The 17,296-nt window shown below is 31.3% G+C and overlaps 1 protein-coding gene across 1 annotated transcript in view; it reads left to right on the forward strand.

Annotated features, from left to right (window-relative positions):
* LOC135139885 (zinc finger protein rotund-like) overlaps positions 1–17,296 on the forward strand; it is a 296,081-nt gene that overhangs the window by 25,156 nt on the left and 253,629 nt on the right. The gene's annotated exons all lie outside the window — the stretch shown is intronic.

Consider the following 17,296-nt stretch of genomic DNA (forward strand, 5'->3'; position numbering starts at 1 on the left):
AAATCATAGAGCATTAAATATACTTAAGTTTGCGAAACGACAAACAACAATTAACAACAAAAGTGAATTTGTTCTTGCACATTAACCTCAAATAAAGTGTCGCATAAAACAAAATTAAATCACGACATATATTTTACGAAGCGAGAAAACAATGTGCTTACTTATGGACGGCCCCCGTACAACCAACTTAAAATTCCCCTTACGTCCAGCCGATGTTTACCCGAAAGAATAAAAAGCTCCCTTTCGTTTTAATAAGGACCTTTTCGTTCGCAATTAGCAATGTAGATGGCTGGGCAGTGTTTGCGTACGGCGGGGACGGCGCGTGCCGCCCCCGACCCTTGTTTGTCGCGCGGTGCACCTATTTGTGGGGGCGGAAGACGCTCCGAAATCCGCAACTCGGCGTATTATAATATAAAGTGGTTATGTCTGGTGGCGTTATCTGACGGATGAGATCTGCAAGACGGTCGCAGTTGTCGCGCGGCCACGATTTACGAGGTTATCGTGATCGGGCGGCGGCGCGGGGGCGGCAAGGAACGATGAGCTGGATGCGGAAGGAAATGTGGGATTTATTGCGTTCTGGGTGGAGGGTGGGGGCGGATTTTGTGTAAAAGTTACAAATGTTGAAAAAAATGTTGGGTTTTTATTATTATTATTATTATTACATTTATTTACAAAAAATGTTAAAATTGTGTATTTTTGAAAAAAAAAAATGCGAAAAATTGCGATATTTTTATGTTAGACACATACTAGAAACTACTAGACCGATCGTTGTCAAATTTTGTATGTATGTTAGGTATATAGCACATAGTAAAACGCTACATATCCAGATTTTTGGAAAAAAATCAAAATTATATAACATTTTGCAATTTAACTTCGAAACTGTAAAACCGAATGTTCTGAGATGTTGCAAATTTTTCCAGGTTATCGTAATCGTCGTAAATCGTTAATCAAAATTTATTCGTTTGTCCCCTCCCAAAACATTGATGACGTCATCTCAAAATTTTGCCTAATAAATTCTCTTCGAAATATGCAAAATATTTTGACTCTATACTTGTGGTATATCAGTGCATTCATAGTTTTAGAATTACTTATACAGAGTGACTCAGAATGACTAATGAACGAGATAGTATATTAGGTATATTGATTAAATTAGGAACTATTTAGACCATTTTCATAACACAATTTTTCGGTTGTCCTTTTTTTTAAACTTAACAATTTTTGGTTTTTTCTACTTTCATTTTTTCAGTTTTTCAAATTCACTTTTTTTAACTTTAATTTTTTCTTTCAATTTCGTAAAGTTATTCTTTTATTCAATTTTTCAAAAATTCGAACTTTCAGAGTTCCAATTATCCGATTTTCGATTTTCTTTAATTATGAATGTATCGATTTTACATGTTTTCTTTTTTCGTTTTTCACATTTTGCACTTTTTCGATTTTTAATTTTTAATCTTTCGATTTTTCTTTTTTTCGTTTCCTCATTTTTTCTAGTTCTTAATTTCCAATTTTTAAACTTTTCGAAGTTTTCATTTTATACCTTTTCGGTTTTAGAATTTTGCAATTTTTCCATTTTTCTGGTTCCAAAAATTAGAAAATCGAAAAATTAAAAATTGGAAATTAAAAAAACAGGAAAGAACTGAGAAAACGAAAAATTGCAAAATCGAAAAGGTAGAAAGAAAATCGAAAAATTGTAAATCCCAAAAATTGTAAAATCGAAAAGCTGTAATTAAGAAATTGAATGTCGAGAAATTGAAAAATTAAAAATCGAAATTGGAAAATTAAAAAATGAAAATTCTAAAATTCCAAAATTGAAAAGATTACTACATATTTAAAATGAAAACTTGAAGAAACAAAAATTTGTAGAATCATGAAAATGAAAAACCTAAAAAATTGAGAAAACGAAAAATTTCAAATCAAAAAATTGAAAATTCGCAAAATTGTGAATCGAAAAATAGCAAATTTAAAAAATTGGAACTTCCAAAAGTTGGAAAATTGAAAAACTGAAAAATTTGAAAAAATAAAGGAAATAAAAATGGAGGTTTGAAGAAAAGAAAAACTGAAATATCAAGAAAATTTAGATCGAAAAATTGCAAAATTGAAAAATTAAAAAAACAAAAAAATGAAAAATCGAAAAATTCCAAATCTAAGGACTGACGAAACGAAAAATTGAAAGACTGAAAAACTAAAAATCGAAAAATTGGAAAGAAGAAGAAACGAATCGAATCGAAAAACTGGAAAATCTGTAACATTAAACGATGGAAACATTGAAAAATTAAATATTAAAGAATTGGAAAATCGAATATGCAAATGTAAAAGTTATAAAGTCCAATAATTGAAAAATGAAACAATTCTAAATTCGCAAAATTGAAAAAAATATTATTATTACATATTTAAAATGAAATCTAGAAAAATTGCAAATCAAAAATTGAAGGAAAAAAAATGAAAAATCATGAAAATGAAAAATCATAAAAATAAAACCTAAAAAATTTGAAAAACGAAAAATTAAAAAATCCAAAAGTTGAAAAAACAAAAAATTGAAAATAGAAAAATTGCAAATGGAAAAATTAAACAATTTCACATTGAAAAAAGAAAAGTTATAAAATTAGAACCTGAAAAACCGAAAAATTGAACAAATTAAGAAAATAAAAAACCGAAACAAAAAATTGCAAATTCTAAAAATTGAAACATGCAAAAGTTGGAAACTCGAAAAATTGAAAAATTTAAAAATGAAAAAGAAGACAACGAAAAATTGAAAAAGTGCAAATCGAAAAACTGAATAAACAAAAAATTATAAAATTAGAACATTGAAAACCCGAAAAAATTAAAAATAAAGAAAATGAAAGAATCAAAATGAAAAATTAAAAATTCCTGAAATTGTAAATCGAAAAATTGCAAATTATAAAAATTGAAACATCCAAAAAATTGGAAAATCGAAAAAATGAAAACTTTGAAAACGAAAACTCGAAAAGTGAAGAATGAAAAATTGGAAAAGTGCAAATCGAAAAATTGAAAAAACAAAAAATTTAAAAAACCAAAAGTTGGAAAACCAAAAACTTGAAAATAGAAAAATTGCAAATGGAAAATTTAAACGATTTCACATTGAAAAAAGAAAAATTATAAAATCAGGACCTGAAAACCCGAAAAATTGAACAAATTAAGTAAATAAAAAACCGAAACAAAAAATTGCAAATCAAAAAATTGCAAATTCTAAAAACTGATACATGCAAAAGTTGGAAAATCGAAAAATTGAAAAATTTAAAAATGAAAACTAGAAGAGACAACGAAAAATTGAAAAAGTGCAAATCGAAAAACTGAAAAAACAAAAAATTATAAAATTAGAACATTGAAAATCCGAAAAAAATTAAAAATAAAGAAAATGAAAAAATCGAAACCAAAAATTAAAAATTCCTGAAATTGTAAATCGAAAATTGAAAATTCTAGAAATTCAAACATCCAAAAAGTTAGAAAATTGAAAAACTAAAAAATTTGAAAACGAAAACTTGAAAAGTGAAAAATGAAAAATTGGAAAAGTGCAAATCGAAAAATTGAAAAAACAAAAAATTATAAAATTGGAACATTGGAAAACTGAAAAATTTTAAAAATAAATAAAATAAAAATCGAAATGAAAAACTGCAAATGGAAAATTTAAAGAAAAGGAAAATTGAAGTATCGAAAAATTGAAGAAACAAAAAAATGAGAAATCAAAAAATTGTAATCGAAGGACTGAGGAAACGAAAAATTGAAACATTGAAAAACTAAAAATCGAAAAATTGGACAGAAGAAAAAACAAATCGAATCGAAAGATTGGAAAACCCAAAAATTGTAAAATCGAAAAGCTGTAACATGAAAAATCTAAATAAAAAAATTGGAAAATCGGATAAGAATGAAAAAGTTATAAAATCCAATGATTGAAAAATGAAACAATTCTAAAATCGCAAACTAAAAAAAATGTTATTACACTTTTAAAATGAAATTTAGAAAACTTGCAAATCAAAAATTGCAAACCGAAAAATTGAAAAAACCAAAAACTGAAAAATTTCATACTGAAAAAAATAAAAATTATAAAATCAGAACATTGAATAACCGAAACATTGAAAAAATAAAGAAAATAGAAACCGAAACGGAAAATTGTAAACCGGAAAACTGAAAATTCGTGAAATTGCAAATCGAAAAATTGGAAAATCTAAAACTTGAAACATCTAAAAGGTGGAAAATGGAACACTGAAAAATTTAAAAATGAAAACTCGAAGAGTTGCATGTCCTGAAGGGACAAAAAAAATGAAAAATTGAAAATTGCAAATGAAAAAAATTAAAAAACTAAAAATAATAAAATTAGAACATTGAAAAATCGAAAAATTGTAAAAATAAGGAGAATAAAAGTCGAAATGAAAAACCGCAAATCGAAAGTTTGAAAAAAAAAACTGGAAAATCGAAAATTTGAAAATTGAAAACTAGAGAAATTTTAAATCGTAAAATTGCAAAATCGAAAATCGAGGAAACAAAAAAATGAAAAACCTAAAAATTGCAAGTCAAAGGACTGAGGAAACGAAAAATTGACAGATTGAAAAACTAAAAATCGAAAAATTGGAAAAAATAACAAACGAATAATTGAATTGAAAAACTGGAAAACCCAAAAATTGTCAAATTGAAAATCTATAGCACTGAAAAATCCAAAAATTGCAAAATCAAAAATTGAAAAATTCGGAAATCAAATAGATGGAAATGTTATAAAGTCTAAAATTGAAAAATCATGAAAGTGGAAAATCTAAAATCGAAAAAACGAAAAATTAAAAAATCCAAAAGTTGGAAAATCGGAAAATTGAAAACCGAAAAATTGCAAATCGAAATTTGAAAAATTTTAGATCGAAAAAAGAAAAATTGTAAAATCAGAATATTGAAAAACCGAAAAATTGAAAAAATAAAGAAAATAGAAAACCGAAACGGAAAACTGCAAACCGGAAAACTGAAAATTCGTGAAACTGCAAATCGAAAAATTGCTAAATCTAAAACTTGAGACATCCAAAAGTTGGAAAATGGAAAACTGAAAAATTTAAAAATGTAAACTCGAAGAGTTGCATGTCCTGAAAAAAACTGAAAAAACTAAAAATTATAAAATTGGAACATTGAAAAATCGAAAAATTGTAAAAATAAGGAAAATAAAATTCGAAATGAAAAACCGCAAATCGAAAGTTTGAAAGAAAAAACTGAAAAATCGAAAATTTGAAAATTGAAAACTAGAAAAATTTTAAATCGTAAAATTGCAAAATCGAAAATCGAAGAAACAAAACAATGAAAACTTAAAAATTGCAAGTCAAAGGACTGAGGAAACGAAAAATTGAAAGATTGAAAAACTAAAAATCGAAAAATTGGAAAAAACAAAACGCGGATAATTGAATTGAAAAACTGGAAAACCCAAAAATTGTCAAATGAAAATCTATAATACTGAAAAATCCAAAAATTGCAAAATCAAAAATTGAAAAATTCGGAAATCAAATAGATGGAAAAGTTATAAAGTCTAATATTGAAAAATCATGAAAGTGAAAAAAATCTAAAAGTTGGAAAATCGGAAAATTGAAAACCGAAAAATTGCAAATCGAAATTTGAAAAATTGCAAATCGAAATTTGAAAAATTTTAGATCGAAAAAAGAAAAATTGTAAAATCAGAACATTGAAAAACCGAAAAAATAAATAAAATCCGAAACGAAAAATTGAAAATTCGTGAAATTGCAAAACGAACGTGCACATTCTAAAAATTGAAACATCCAAAAGTTGGAAAATCGAAAAACTGAAGAATTTAAAAATGAAAACTCGAAAAGCTGCATGATTTAAAATTAAAGAGACAAAAAAACTTAAAAACTGAAAAATTGCAAATCGAAAAATTGAAAGAACGAGAATTATAAAACTGAAACATTGAAATATCAAAAAATTGTTGTAATGAAGAAAATATAAATTGAAACGAAAAACTGCAGATCGAAAATTCGAGGAAAAGAAAAATTGAAGAATCGAAAAATAGAGAAACAAAAAACTGAAAAAATTAAAATTGGAAAAACAAAAACATATAGAATCGAACTATAGAATAATTGAATAATTTAAAAAATAAAGAAAACAAAAAACCGACACGAAAATTTGCAAAAAAATTAGAAAGTTGAAAAATTCAAATCGGAAAACTGTAAAATTTTAAATTAAAAAAATGTTAACTTAAAATCTCGATATCATTGGTTTTTACTTTATAGAGGTTATCAGAAAACAAAAAACTCAAATCATTTTTATAATTTTTCAAACAAGAGAAATTTTTCTAATTTTCTGTCATCACCTTTGTAAATAATGTGGAATTTACTAACATTGTCAAGTGGCTACAAAGTTGTCACTTTTGTCAAAACGTCATCGAATTTTACACATTGTTGGCAAGGCAAGATTAGAATGAAAATTAAAACATTCACCAGATGTTTCTACTTTGAACCTTAAAAAAAATTTCTTATCTGTCATTCTCAACATTTTACAAACAATCAACACTTTAGAAAAAATGCGACTATATTCATTTTTTGCCTTTAATTGATATTAGAAAATTGTTAAAATATTTACGTGAGTGAAGGTTAAGCAAAAATTGTTGTCATTTGTGTGACTGACGTCATCTAAAAAATAAGTAAATCAATGCTATAATTGAAAATGCGACGTTCGTGCGGTATTTGTTGTGCTTCAGAAGTAACGGAAGTCTTATAAGATCGTGCGTGATTCATCACAAAGAAAGGCAACTTTTTGTCCTAAGCATCGCGTTTATTTATGAAAGTTCGTACCGCGAAATTTAATATATATTTAATTATACACCAAATCCCTGTTTGCTCACTGCATCGCATTCAACTCCATCCAATCCCCCCTCCCCTCCAAACCCACAACCCATTTCCTCTCACCTCATTAATTTCTTAATTAACACTCACCCCTCCCCCAAACACATCTACACGGTGTTCGATTTTGACGTTCGCATTACCATTAATTGCCCCAAGAAAAAAACCCACCCGTCACATCACTCGAAAAACAAAATAATCGCGTCCATTATCTGATCAAGTCGGCACATTTAAAGATCCCCAAGATAAAGATAGCGTCGATCTTAACTTTAATTAATTGGTCGAACAAGACAACGCTACCGTTAATTACGTCGGCTGTGTTGCCTCCATGTGTGGTTCTTCCCATCCCATCTTCTTAGATGCCGCCGAGGTTCGCCGAAAAAATCGCAGCCGGCTTCGCCCGAAAAACAATCGAATTACAATAACAAACGAAGACAATAGTGGGGACGCGATCGGCCACGCCCACCGAACAAAACAATACCGCGTGTGCACTTCTTTGTATCAATCAAGGGGTGATTGACGCGTAATGGGCGCAGGAGGTGAGGTAAGGCGCGAGTGGTGGGGGCACCGGCGGCGATCACGTGGCCGCGGTCGTTGCCGTGGCAACGCTTTGTTTTAGAGCGGCCTTGTAGAAATTTGGGCGCTAATTCGGAGGTGCGATCATAGATGTCGACACGTGGTCTACGCGAAAAGCGACGACGAGTGTTCTAATCGGGAGTGGCGGGGGGCAAAAATTAAAACTCGAAACGCTATTTTCTGATTTCGTTTTTATATGTATGGAAAGCATACAAGGTTTTACATAATATTATCGCGTCATTCTAGATATATACATAGATTAATGCATATACTGTAAGTAAAACTTCCCTCTGTAAACATCCTTGATTTTTTTAAAGACTTCTCTCATTACCAATAATAATAATAGTAACAGTAATCTAATCACGTATTGTTTGTGAAAAAATAGGATGAGTAAAATTGAATTCTTCTTCAAAATTTTTCTCGACGGAATTTTCTTTGTATCCCTCTGCAGCTCTTCCAACCTGATAGCACGGAGGCAGAGGACCACCTGAAACAATGTCCAGTATATGTTATATGTTTTTCATGTTTTTTTTTATAAACTGGATAAATAAGAGCAGTTTTGAAAGCTGTAGGAAATATACCAGTTTCAAATACAACTACAATTACGTTTAGAGTCTACTTGAAATTCCATGAAGAGTTTTTATATCGTCAAGCACCTCTTGACAGGATTTATAATAATCAATACAAATTAGATTGGAACCCGAGGACACTCAGAAGATATAAAGGGGGTTAAATAGTCACAAACTTTCGTATTTGCGAAGTAGAGAAGTGTAGGTCAAAACAGTTAGTATTTGTTTGATGATCACTTGATCGGTATACAGTTCCAAAAGAGCCTTTTGGATTGTATATAATCATAAAGTTTCCTTTTTTTATAATCTCAGGCCATTTGTTTCTTTTCGTATGTACATACTTGCTCCACGAAACTGAATTTAAGGTTCTTATTGCGTTTCTTCCTTTATTTATTCGTTCTCTAACCACCCACCCCACCTCAATTGTGATGATTTTTTTTCATTCGTCGTGGGCCAGGGGGCGGAGATTAATTGCAAAATCCGTCTTAGCTTACAAAATTTTATCATTTGGTGAATTTTTGTAAACAAATATGGATTTTGCAGTTACGCTCCCCCCTCGGCCTGACAAGGAATGAAAAATTAATTGGAATTGAGACGAGGACGGGTGGGCGGGGTTTATATTTTGCTTTTTTTTAATATATTCCTCTACGAAAATTTACCATTTTGACCATGTTTTAAGTTTCTTGTTGTAGAAAGAAGATTACGAATGTTAAGAAAGAAAGAAAAGCCAAAAGATAAACCCCGCCCACCCACCCAACCTCAATTGTGATGATTTATTTTTCATTCATCGTGAGCTAGGGGGCGGAGCTTAATTGCAAATCCGTATTTCCCTACAAAATTTTATCATTTTGAACGTGTTTTCAGTTTCTTGTTATGAAAAGAAAATTACTGTTACTAAAAAAAAAGCAAAGTATAAGCCCCCGCCCATGCATTAAATTTTTGTAAACAAATATGGATTTTGTAATTATGTTCCGCCCCTCCGTCTGACAGGGAATGAAAATTTCATCGGTATTGAGATGAAGGTGGGTGGGCGGGGCTTGCATTTTGCCTTGTTTTTCTTACTATGCGTCTTCTTTTCACAAATAAACACTTAAAACTTTATCAGAATGGTAAATTTTGTAGGGAAATATGAACTTTGTATTTAAGCTCCGCTCCTCGGTCGGACACGGAATGAAAATTCATCTTCGATAAAGAAAACTAGACACAAGGGGTCTCTACTCTCTGTGCTTCTTTTAACCTACTTCAAAAACACAACAAAAGCAATCCACAAGATTCCTTCAAACTGCTTCAAAAACCAGACACAAAAGACCCTGAGATTCTCTCAAAGTACTTCAAAAACCAAACACGAAAATCCCCTTGATTCTTTCAAACTACTTCAAAAACTAGACACACGGGGTCCCTGAGATTCTTTTAATCTTGTTCAAAAACAAAAGTGGTCCCTGAGATTCCTTCAAACTGCTTCAGAAACCAGACACAAAAGGCCTTGAGATTCTCTCAAAGTACTTCAAAAACCAAACACGAAAATCCCGTGGATTCTTTCAAACTATTTCAAAAACTAGACACACGGGGTCCCTGAGATTCTTTTAAACTACTTCAAAAATCAAGCACAAAAAGTCCTGAGATTCTTTCAAACTACTTTAAAAACCAGACACAAGGGGTCTCTACTAAGACTATTTTAACCCACTTCAAAAGCAAAACAAAAAGTGGTCCCCAAGATTTCTTCAAACTGCTTCAAAAACCAGACAGAAAAAGCCCCTAGATACTTTCAAACTAGTTACTTCAAAAACTGGACACAAGGGGATCCTGAGATTCTTTTAACTTGCTTCAAAAACAAAACAAAAATGGTTCCTGAGATTCTTTCAAATTACTTCAAAAACAAAAGACGTCCCGGAGATTCTTTTAAACTACTTTAAAAACCAGACACAAAAGGTCCAGAGAGCCCCTTGATTCTTTCAAACTACTTCAAAAACAAAACAAAAGTGGTCCTTGAAAGTCTTTCAAAGTATTTCAAAAACCAAAGACAAAGGGTCCTTGAGATTCTTTTTACCTACACCAAAATCAAAACAAAAGTAGTCCCCAAGATTCCTTCAAACTGCTTAAAAACCCAGACACAAAATGTCTTGAGATTTTCTCAAACTACTTCAAAAACCAGACACGAAAAACTCCTAAATTCTTTCAAACTAAGGTACTTAAAAAACTATACGCAAGGAGTCTCTAAGATTCTTTTAACGCACTTCAAAAACAAAATAAAAGAGATCCTAGAGATTTTTTCAAACAACTTCAAAAACAAAACGCATCCCAGAGATTCTCTTAACCTACTTCAAAAACCAAACACAAGTGGCCCCTAAGATTCTTTTCGCCTACTTCAAAAACAAAACAAATGAGGTCCCCAAGATTTCTTCAGACTGCTTCAAAAACCTGACACAAAAGCCTCTGAGATTCTCCCAAACTGCTTCAAATACCAGACACGAAAGGCCCCTAGATACTTTCAAACTACTTACTTTAAAAACAGGACACAAGGGGACCCTGAGATTCTTTTAACTTACTTCAAAAACAAAACAAAAATGGTCCCTGAGATTCTTTCAAATTACTTCAAAAACAAGAGGCGTCCCAGAGATTCTTTTAAACTACTTCAAAAACCAGACACAAAAGGCCCCGAGAGCCTCTAGATTCTTTCAAACTACTTCAAAAACAAAGCAAAAGTGGTCCCTGAAATTCTTTCAAAGTACTTTAAAAACCAAAGACAAAGGGTCCTTGAGATTCTTTTTACCTACCCCAAAATCAAAACAAAAGGAGTCCCCAAGATTCCTTCAAACTGCTTAAAAACCCAGACACAAAATGCCTTGAGATTCTCTCAAACTACTTCAAAAACCAGACATGAAAAACTCCTAAATTCTTTCAAACTACTTAAAAAACTAGACGCAAGGAGTCCCTGAGATTCTTTTAACACACTTCAAAAACAAAACAAAAGAGGTCCTAGAGATTTTTTCAAACAACTTCAAAAACAAAACGCATCTCGGAGATTCTCTTAACCTACTTCAAAAACCAAACACAAGGTGTCCCTAAGATTCTTTTCTCCTACTTCAAAAACAAAACAAAAGAGGTCCCCACGATTCCTTCAGACTGCTTCAAAAACCAGACACAAAAGTCCGTGAGATTCTCCCAAACTGCTTCAAAAACCAGATACGAAAGGCCCCTAGATTCTTTCAAACTACTTCAAAATCTGGACCCAAGGGATTCCTGAAATTCTTTTAACCTACTTCAAAAACCCGACACAAAGATCCCGGGATTCTCTCAAACTACTTCAAAAATCTGACACGAAAAGCCCCTAGATTCTTTCAAACTACTTCAAAAACTAGACAGAAGAGGTTCCTGAGGTTCTTTAAACAACTTCAAAAACAAAATAAAAGTGGTCCCTGAAATTCTTTCAAACAACTTCAAAAACAAAAGGTATCTCCAAGATTCCTTTAAACTGCTTCAAAAACCAGACACAAAAGGCTCTGAGATTCTCTCAAACTACTTACTTCAAACACCAGACACCAAAAGTCCCTAGATTCTTTCAAACTGCTTCAAAAACTAGACACAAGGGGTTCCAGAGATTCTTTCAAACAACTTCAAAAACAAAAGGCGTCTCCAAGATTCCTTCAAACTGCTTCAAAAACCAGACACGAAAACCCCCTAGATACTTTCAAACTACTTCAAAAACTGTACACAAGGGGTTCCTGAGATTCTTTTAACCTACTTCAAAAACAAAAAGCGTCCCCGAGATTCTTTTGAACTACTTCAAAAACCAGACATAAAAGGTTCCACGATTATTTCCAACTACTTCAAAAACCAGACACAAAGTGTCCCTGAGATTCTCTTAACCTACTTCAAAAACAAAACAAAAGGTGTCCCCAAGATTCCTTCAAACCAGACACAAAAGCCCCTGTGATTCTTTCAAACTACTTCAAAAACCAGAGACGAAAAGCCCCTAGATTCATTCAAATTCCATCAAAAACTAAACACAAAGGGACCCTGAGATTCTTTTAACTTACTTCAAAAAATAATACAAAAGCGGTCCCTGAGATTCTCTCAAATTACTTCAAAAACAAAAGGCGTCCCCGAGGTTTTTTTTTAAACTACTTCAAAAACCAGACACAAAAGGTCCCGAGATTGTTTTAAAGTACTTCAAAAACCAGATACAAAAGGTCCCGAGATTCTTTCAAACTACTTCAAAAACCAGACACAATGGTTCCCTGAGATTTTTATAACCTACTTCAAAAACAAAACAAAAGTGGTCCCTGAGATTTTTTCAAATTACTTCAACGATAAAGGGCATCCCGGAGATTCGAAAACTAGTCACAAAAGGCCCCGAGATTCTTTCAAGCTACTTCAAAAACCAGACACAAAGAGCCCCTAGATTTTTTTAAACTACTTCAAAAACAAAACAAAACTGGTCCCCGAGATTCTTTCAAACTAGTTCAAAAACGAAACTAACAGGGTCTCCGAGGTTTTTTCAAACTGCTTCAAAAATCAAGCACAAAAGGTCCCCAAGATTTTTTCAAACTACTTCAAAAATAAACTGAAGTGGCCCTAAAAACCAGACACAAAGGGTCCCCGAGATTTTTTTAAAACTATGTACTTCAAAAACCAAACAAAAGCGGTCCCCGAGATTCTTCCAAGCTGCTTCAAAAAAACAGGTCCTCCAGATTCTTTCAAAATACTTCAAGAAGAAAATACAAGTGTTTCCCAAAATTGTTTCAAATCGAACGCAGAAGAGGATGGGACCATCTGGAGGTCGGGAATCTACCAGACGCACCGATTTTTTATTGATTAAAATAATAATCCCATTTTTTCGAAAATTTGAAAATACGCACGTTTTTATTAAATAATGATAAAATAAGAATTAGAATAATAATATTCAGAACATTTTGTTCGATTGTAGCTTAGTTAAAAATTTTAGTCCTCTGTTTTGAGAAGACAGTTTCATTCAATTCAAACCAATTTCTGCGTAGCATTCTTTCAATGTATAAACGTAAGCACTCGAAGTTAAGCATGTTATTATTGCTAAGAATGTATTTTTCCCTGTGGATAGTTGCTTTAAATTTATTCCACACTGTCCGTACTTCTTCGTCGTCCACTTGTGGTGTTATTTATGTCGCGGGTTTTTACTTTATAGAGGTTATCACACAACAAAAATTGCAAATTCTACCAATTTTCTATAAAAACTGTATTTAAGTATTTCTTTATGCTGAGAAAATGTGTCACTTTTCTTGATTCTTGAGCTTGTATTGTTGAGAGATTTTTATTAACCTCTGGCTGTCGTTTATTTTTTCTTCCCCAAATCTTCCGATATGTTGTGTTCTGGGAATTTCATCTAAAATTTTCTGGGTCTTTTCCTCTAGTTTGTCCTTCTTTACTTTTGATGCATCGTCATTTAAGCCTTATATTTTTAGCAGACATACAGATCTTCCTCTTATTTGAGTGGTATCTTTCATCTATGGCTTCCCAATTTTTCATGTTTTTTTTTCATCGTTTATGTATTAAAATGAATACAAACGAAAATGAAAACAAACCACAATTTTCGACGAGAGAATATAGGCAACCCACCAAAACGCAAGTTGTATGTTCTGAGAGACGACCTACGTGATTTGGTGACTTAAGTATTATTAACAAAAAGACCTACAGTACACAAGTCAATTCAGTATTGAACAATATTAAGTCTTTCATGTGCCTTTTTATTTACATACTTGTGTAATCGCATAACTACGAGTTTCTCAAGCGTGGTTGGTTGGAAAGCAAAAAGGCGTGGTTATAGGGTTGTGACGTAAAAAATACCTAAAAATGTTTATACGGTGTACCGAAATCGAACTGACACAACACATACGGTGCACCATTAGAACGAAAGAACCGTTTCGTTGACATTTTTATTCCAAGCCCGGCCCTGCTCCCAACAACCGTTTTCCCGCACAGATAACAGTTCAACTTTTATCTAAACTAGCTCCACTACACCGTTCTTATTATCATTATTAATCGATTTGCATAACCCCGATCGCCGCTTGCACTCCTCTACCATAATCCCGTCCTTCCTGCCCCCTCCCCGCCCCATTATCCAGCGACAAAACGCATACGTGTGGAACAATCATCATTACGTCTTCCTCGGATTTCGTCCCGCCGAACGCAGGAAATGTAGATATTTAAAGCTAATGACTTGAAATAAAAATAAAGAGAGCTCGGAAAAAAGAGAACGCCTGATGCAGCAACCGTTAAGGCGACCACTGATCATCCAATCCATTTGCTATTATTCACCGCAATCGAACACCATAAAAATCGACGAAAAAATAAACACACATGCCAGACGGACGAACGGGATTTCGGCGTTTTTGGGGCCCGGGGGACACCTCGGGCGCGCGTCGGCGTTTTTCGGCGGGGCACGAATTTATCCCGTCCCGGGTCTGGATTCGCATTAGCCGACTAGATGCGGCGCCGAGGGGCGCACCGGAAGTGACGGCACTGATGTCATGACAAATGAACCGGCGCCACCGTCGTCTTTTGTCCTCACCAGTCGGATCTTCCGGTTGCTGTTTTTATTTTTTATTGGCGGAGATTTTACTAAAATAGAGCGATCTAGATTGCCGTGAGAGATAATGAGACGATTTTTAAGATATTTATTGCTTCAGCGTTGTTGAAGTTTCGAAATAATGAGGCGAAAAGTTTCGAACTGCAATAAACAGGAGAACGATTATCTGCTGCAGCAGTTCATATTCGAACCACTTAAATGTATTGTGTATAATGTTGAACTGACTATATTAGGAAATTTTATACTTCTCTACACACAAAAAGTCCAGGACCGTATTTATTACTAAACGTTTATTTTTTATTGCTGTTGTAACGAGGGTATACAGAAATAAAATTCACATTAATATCGGTTGAGTATATTTAGGTTTTGTGTCACAACTTCCAGGTAATTTTTCAGCTTCTTCCAGAATAATAGATGTGCTTTTTTCATAATTTTATTTTTAATATCGAACTGTCTTCATTTATTAATTTCTGTTGCATTATTTTTCATTGTCTTTTACTTCGTTCGGTTCTTTCAATTATTTTTGGACCTTTTTGTTGTTAGATTGTATTAAAACAGGAAGATCCATTTTTAATAGGTTTGGATAATTTAATAATGATATTAATAGAACAGGGATGATAAGAAATAAAAATACCAGATGTTGGCATACGCTTTTGACTTAAGTCATTTTAGCTAGATTGAAAGAAAAAGTCAAAAAGAAATATAAAACTTTTAATAAGACAGCAAAATATAAATTTGATTGAAATGAAGCAAAATCTAAATAAAAAATATATATACAGGGTGCTAAAAAAATGGCGTACCAAACCTATGACACTTTGTTGAGGACTATTTATAGAACAGAAAAAAAAAAAATTTTAAAAATTCTTGGGCCCAAATGTAGAAAATATAGCCCTTCAAAATTTAACTTTTATTTTCAATATTAGTTAGACTGCCATTATTTAAGTTAATTTTGTCTTCATTCACAATTTTCTTGATTTTATAATATATAACAAAAAACTTGAAAATTGTTTAGGATGAATTTGGAAAAGTGTGGCTAATTTTTAGAGTTTTTTGATTAATAGGTCTAAAACGATATTTTGTTTCTGTAAGTTAACGTCAAACTGACGTAAGGAATTTTTTAATTATTTTTCCCGAACTTCGACTTGTGAACTTAATAATGTACCATTCTATTGTTCCGCCATTTTTCAGCATCCTGTATATTCAGAACTTCGTACAAAATAGTTTAATCAAAAAGTATATTAAAGGAAATTAAGATATAGTATTGAGTACTCAATTGTAAGTTGTTCAATTTCTCAACTTCTGAATTTTTCAACAAAAAAATCAAATTTATTAAAACTGAAATTCTGAAAATTTGAACAGGAGATTTTGTATTATGTTGCCTGATAGACGTTGTTGCTTCTTCGACAAATCGTAAAATAAAAAATTTAGAAACTAAAAAATTTAAGAAACGAAAAATTGTGAAACTGAAAAAACGAAAAAATCGAAAAGCGAACAACTGAAAAAGTGAAAAATTGTAAAATGAAAATTCTTCCTTTCAAAAAACGAAGAATTAAAAAATAAAAAAATCCACAAACTGAACTTGAAAAATCAACAATTAAAAATTTTCAAATTCAAAATTGAACCAAAATTGAAGAATCGAAAAATTAAAAATCGGGAAACTAAAAATTCAAAATACTAGTTGCAAAAACGAAAAATTTTAAAATCGAAAAATGAAAACCGCAGAAAATGAAAAATCGAAAATGTAAAAAGTTGGAAAAATGAAAAATTGGAAAATCGGAAATTTAAAAAATGGAAAAATTGTAAATCCGAAAAATTGAAGAAACGAAAAACTGAAAAATTGAAAAATCAAAAAAAGAGAAATTCAAATATCTAAAAATTGACAATTGTAAAATAAAAAAAAATTGCAAATTGAAGAAACAATAATTAAAAATCCGATAATTGAAAATTTCAAAACTTAAAAAAATTAGAAAAATCGAATAATTAAAAAGCGATAATTAAAAAAAAATGCGAAAACGAAAAATTGTAAAATCGTAAAATTGCGGATCGAAAAATTGAAGAAGCGAAAAATTGGACAATTGAAAAATTAAAATGTTGAAAAATCAAAAATTTAGTAATTTCAAATCGAGAGTGAAGAAATAAAAAATTGAAAAATTGAAACCTTACAAATCGAGAAACTGAAAATATAAAACGGACAATTGAAAAAACGAGAACTTAAAATATCGGGAAACTGAAAAATGGAAATACCGAAAAATTGAAAAAAAAAATCGAAAATTTGAAATTTCTAAAATCTGGAAAATCTAAAAATTCGAGAATCGAAAAATTAAAAAACGTAAAAAGTGAAAAATTGGCAGGTTGTAAAAACAAAAATTTAAAGTAGCATCTATAAATTCCGAATTCGAAAAATTGCCAGATTGCAAAACCAAAAATTCAAAATTCGAAAAATTGTAATAACGAAATATAGTAAAGTGGAAAAATTGTAAAATTGTAAAATCGGAAAATTAACAAATCGAAAAATTGTAAATTCAAAAATTTGCTCGTCGAAAAATTGTAAAATCGGGAAATTGGAAAATGAAAATATTGAAAAAACCAAAAACTTGAAAAACAAAAAATTGTAAAGTCAAACTAAAAAATTGAAGAAACAAGAAATTGAAAACTCTAAAAATTAAAAATCGGGAAACTGAAAAATGGAAATACCGAAAAATCGAAAAATTGAAAAACGAAAAACTGAAAAGTCGGCAGGTTGGAAAAAC

Source organism: Zophobas morio, unplaced genomic scaffold (assembly GCF_036711695.1).
Source record: "Zophobas morio isolate AGI-343-1 ecotype UQ-CSIRO unplaced genomic scaffold, CSIRO_AGI_Zmor_V1 ptg000038l, whole genome shotgun sequence".
Taxonomy (NCBI): Eukaryota; Metazoa; Arthropoda; class Insecta; order Coleoptera; family Tenebrionidae; genus Zophobas; species Zophobas morio.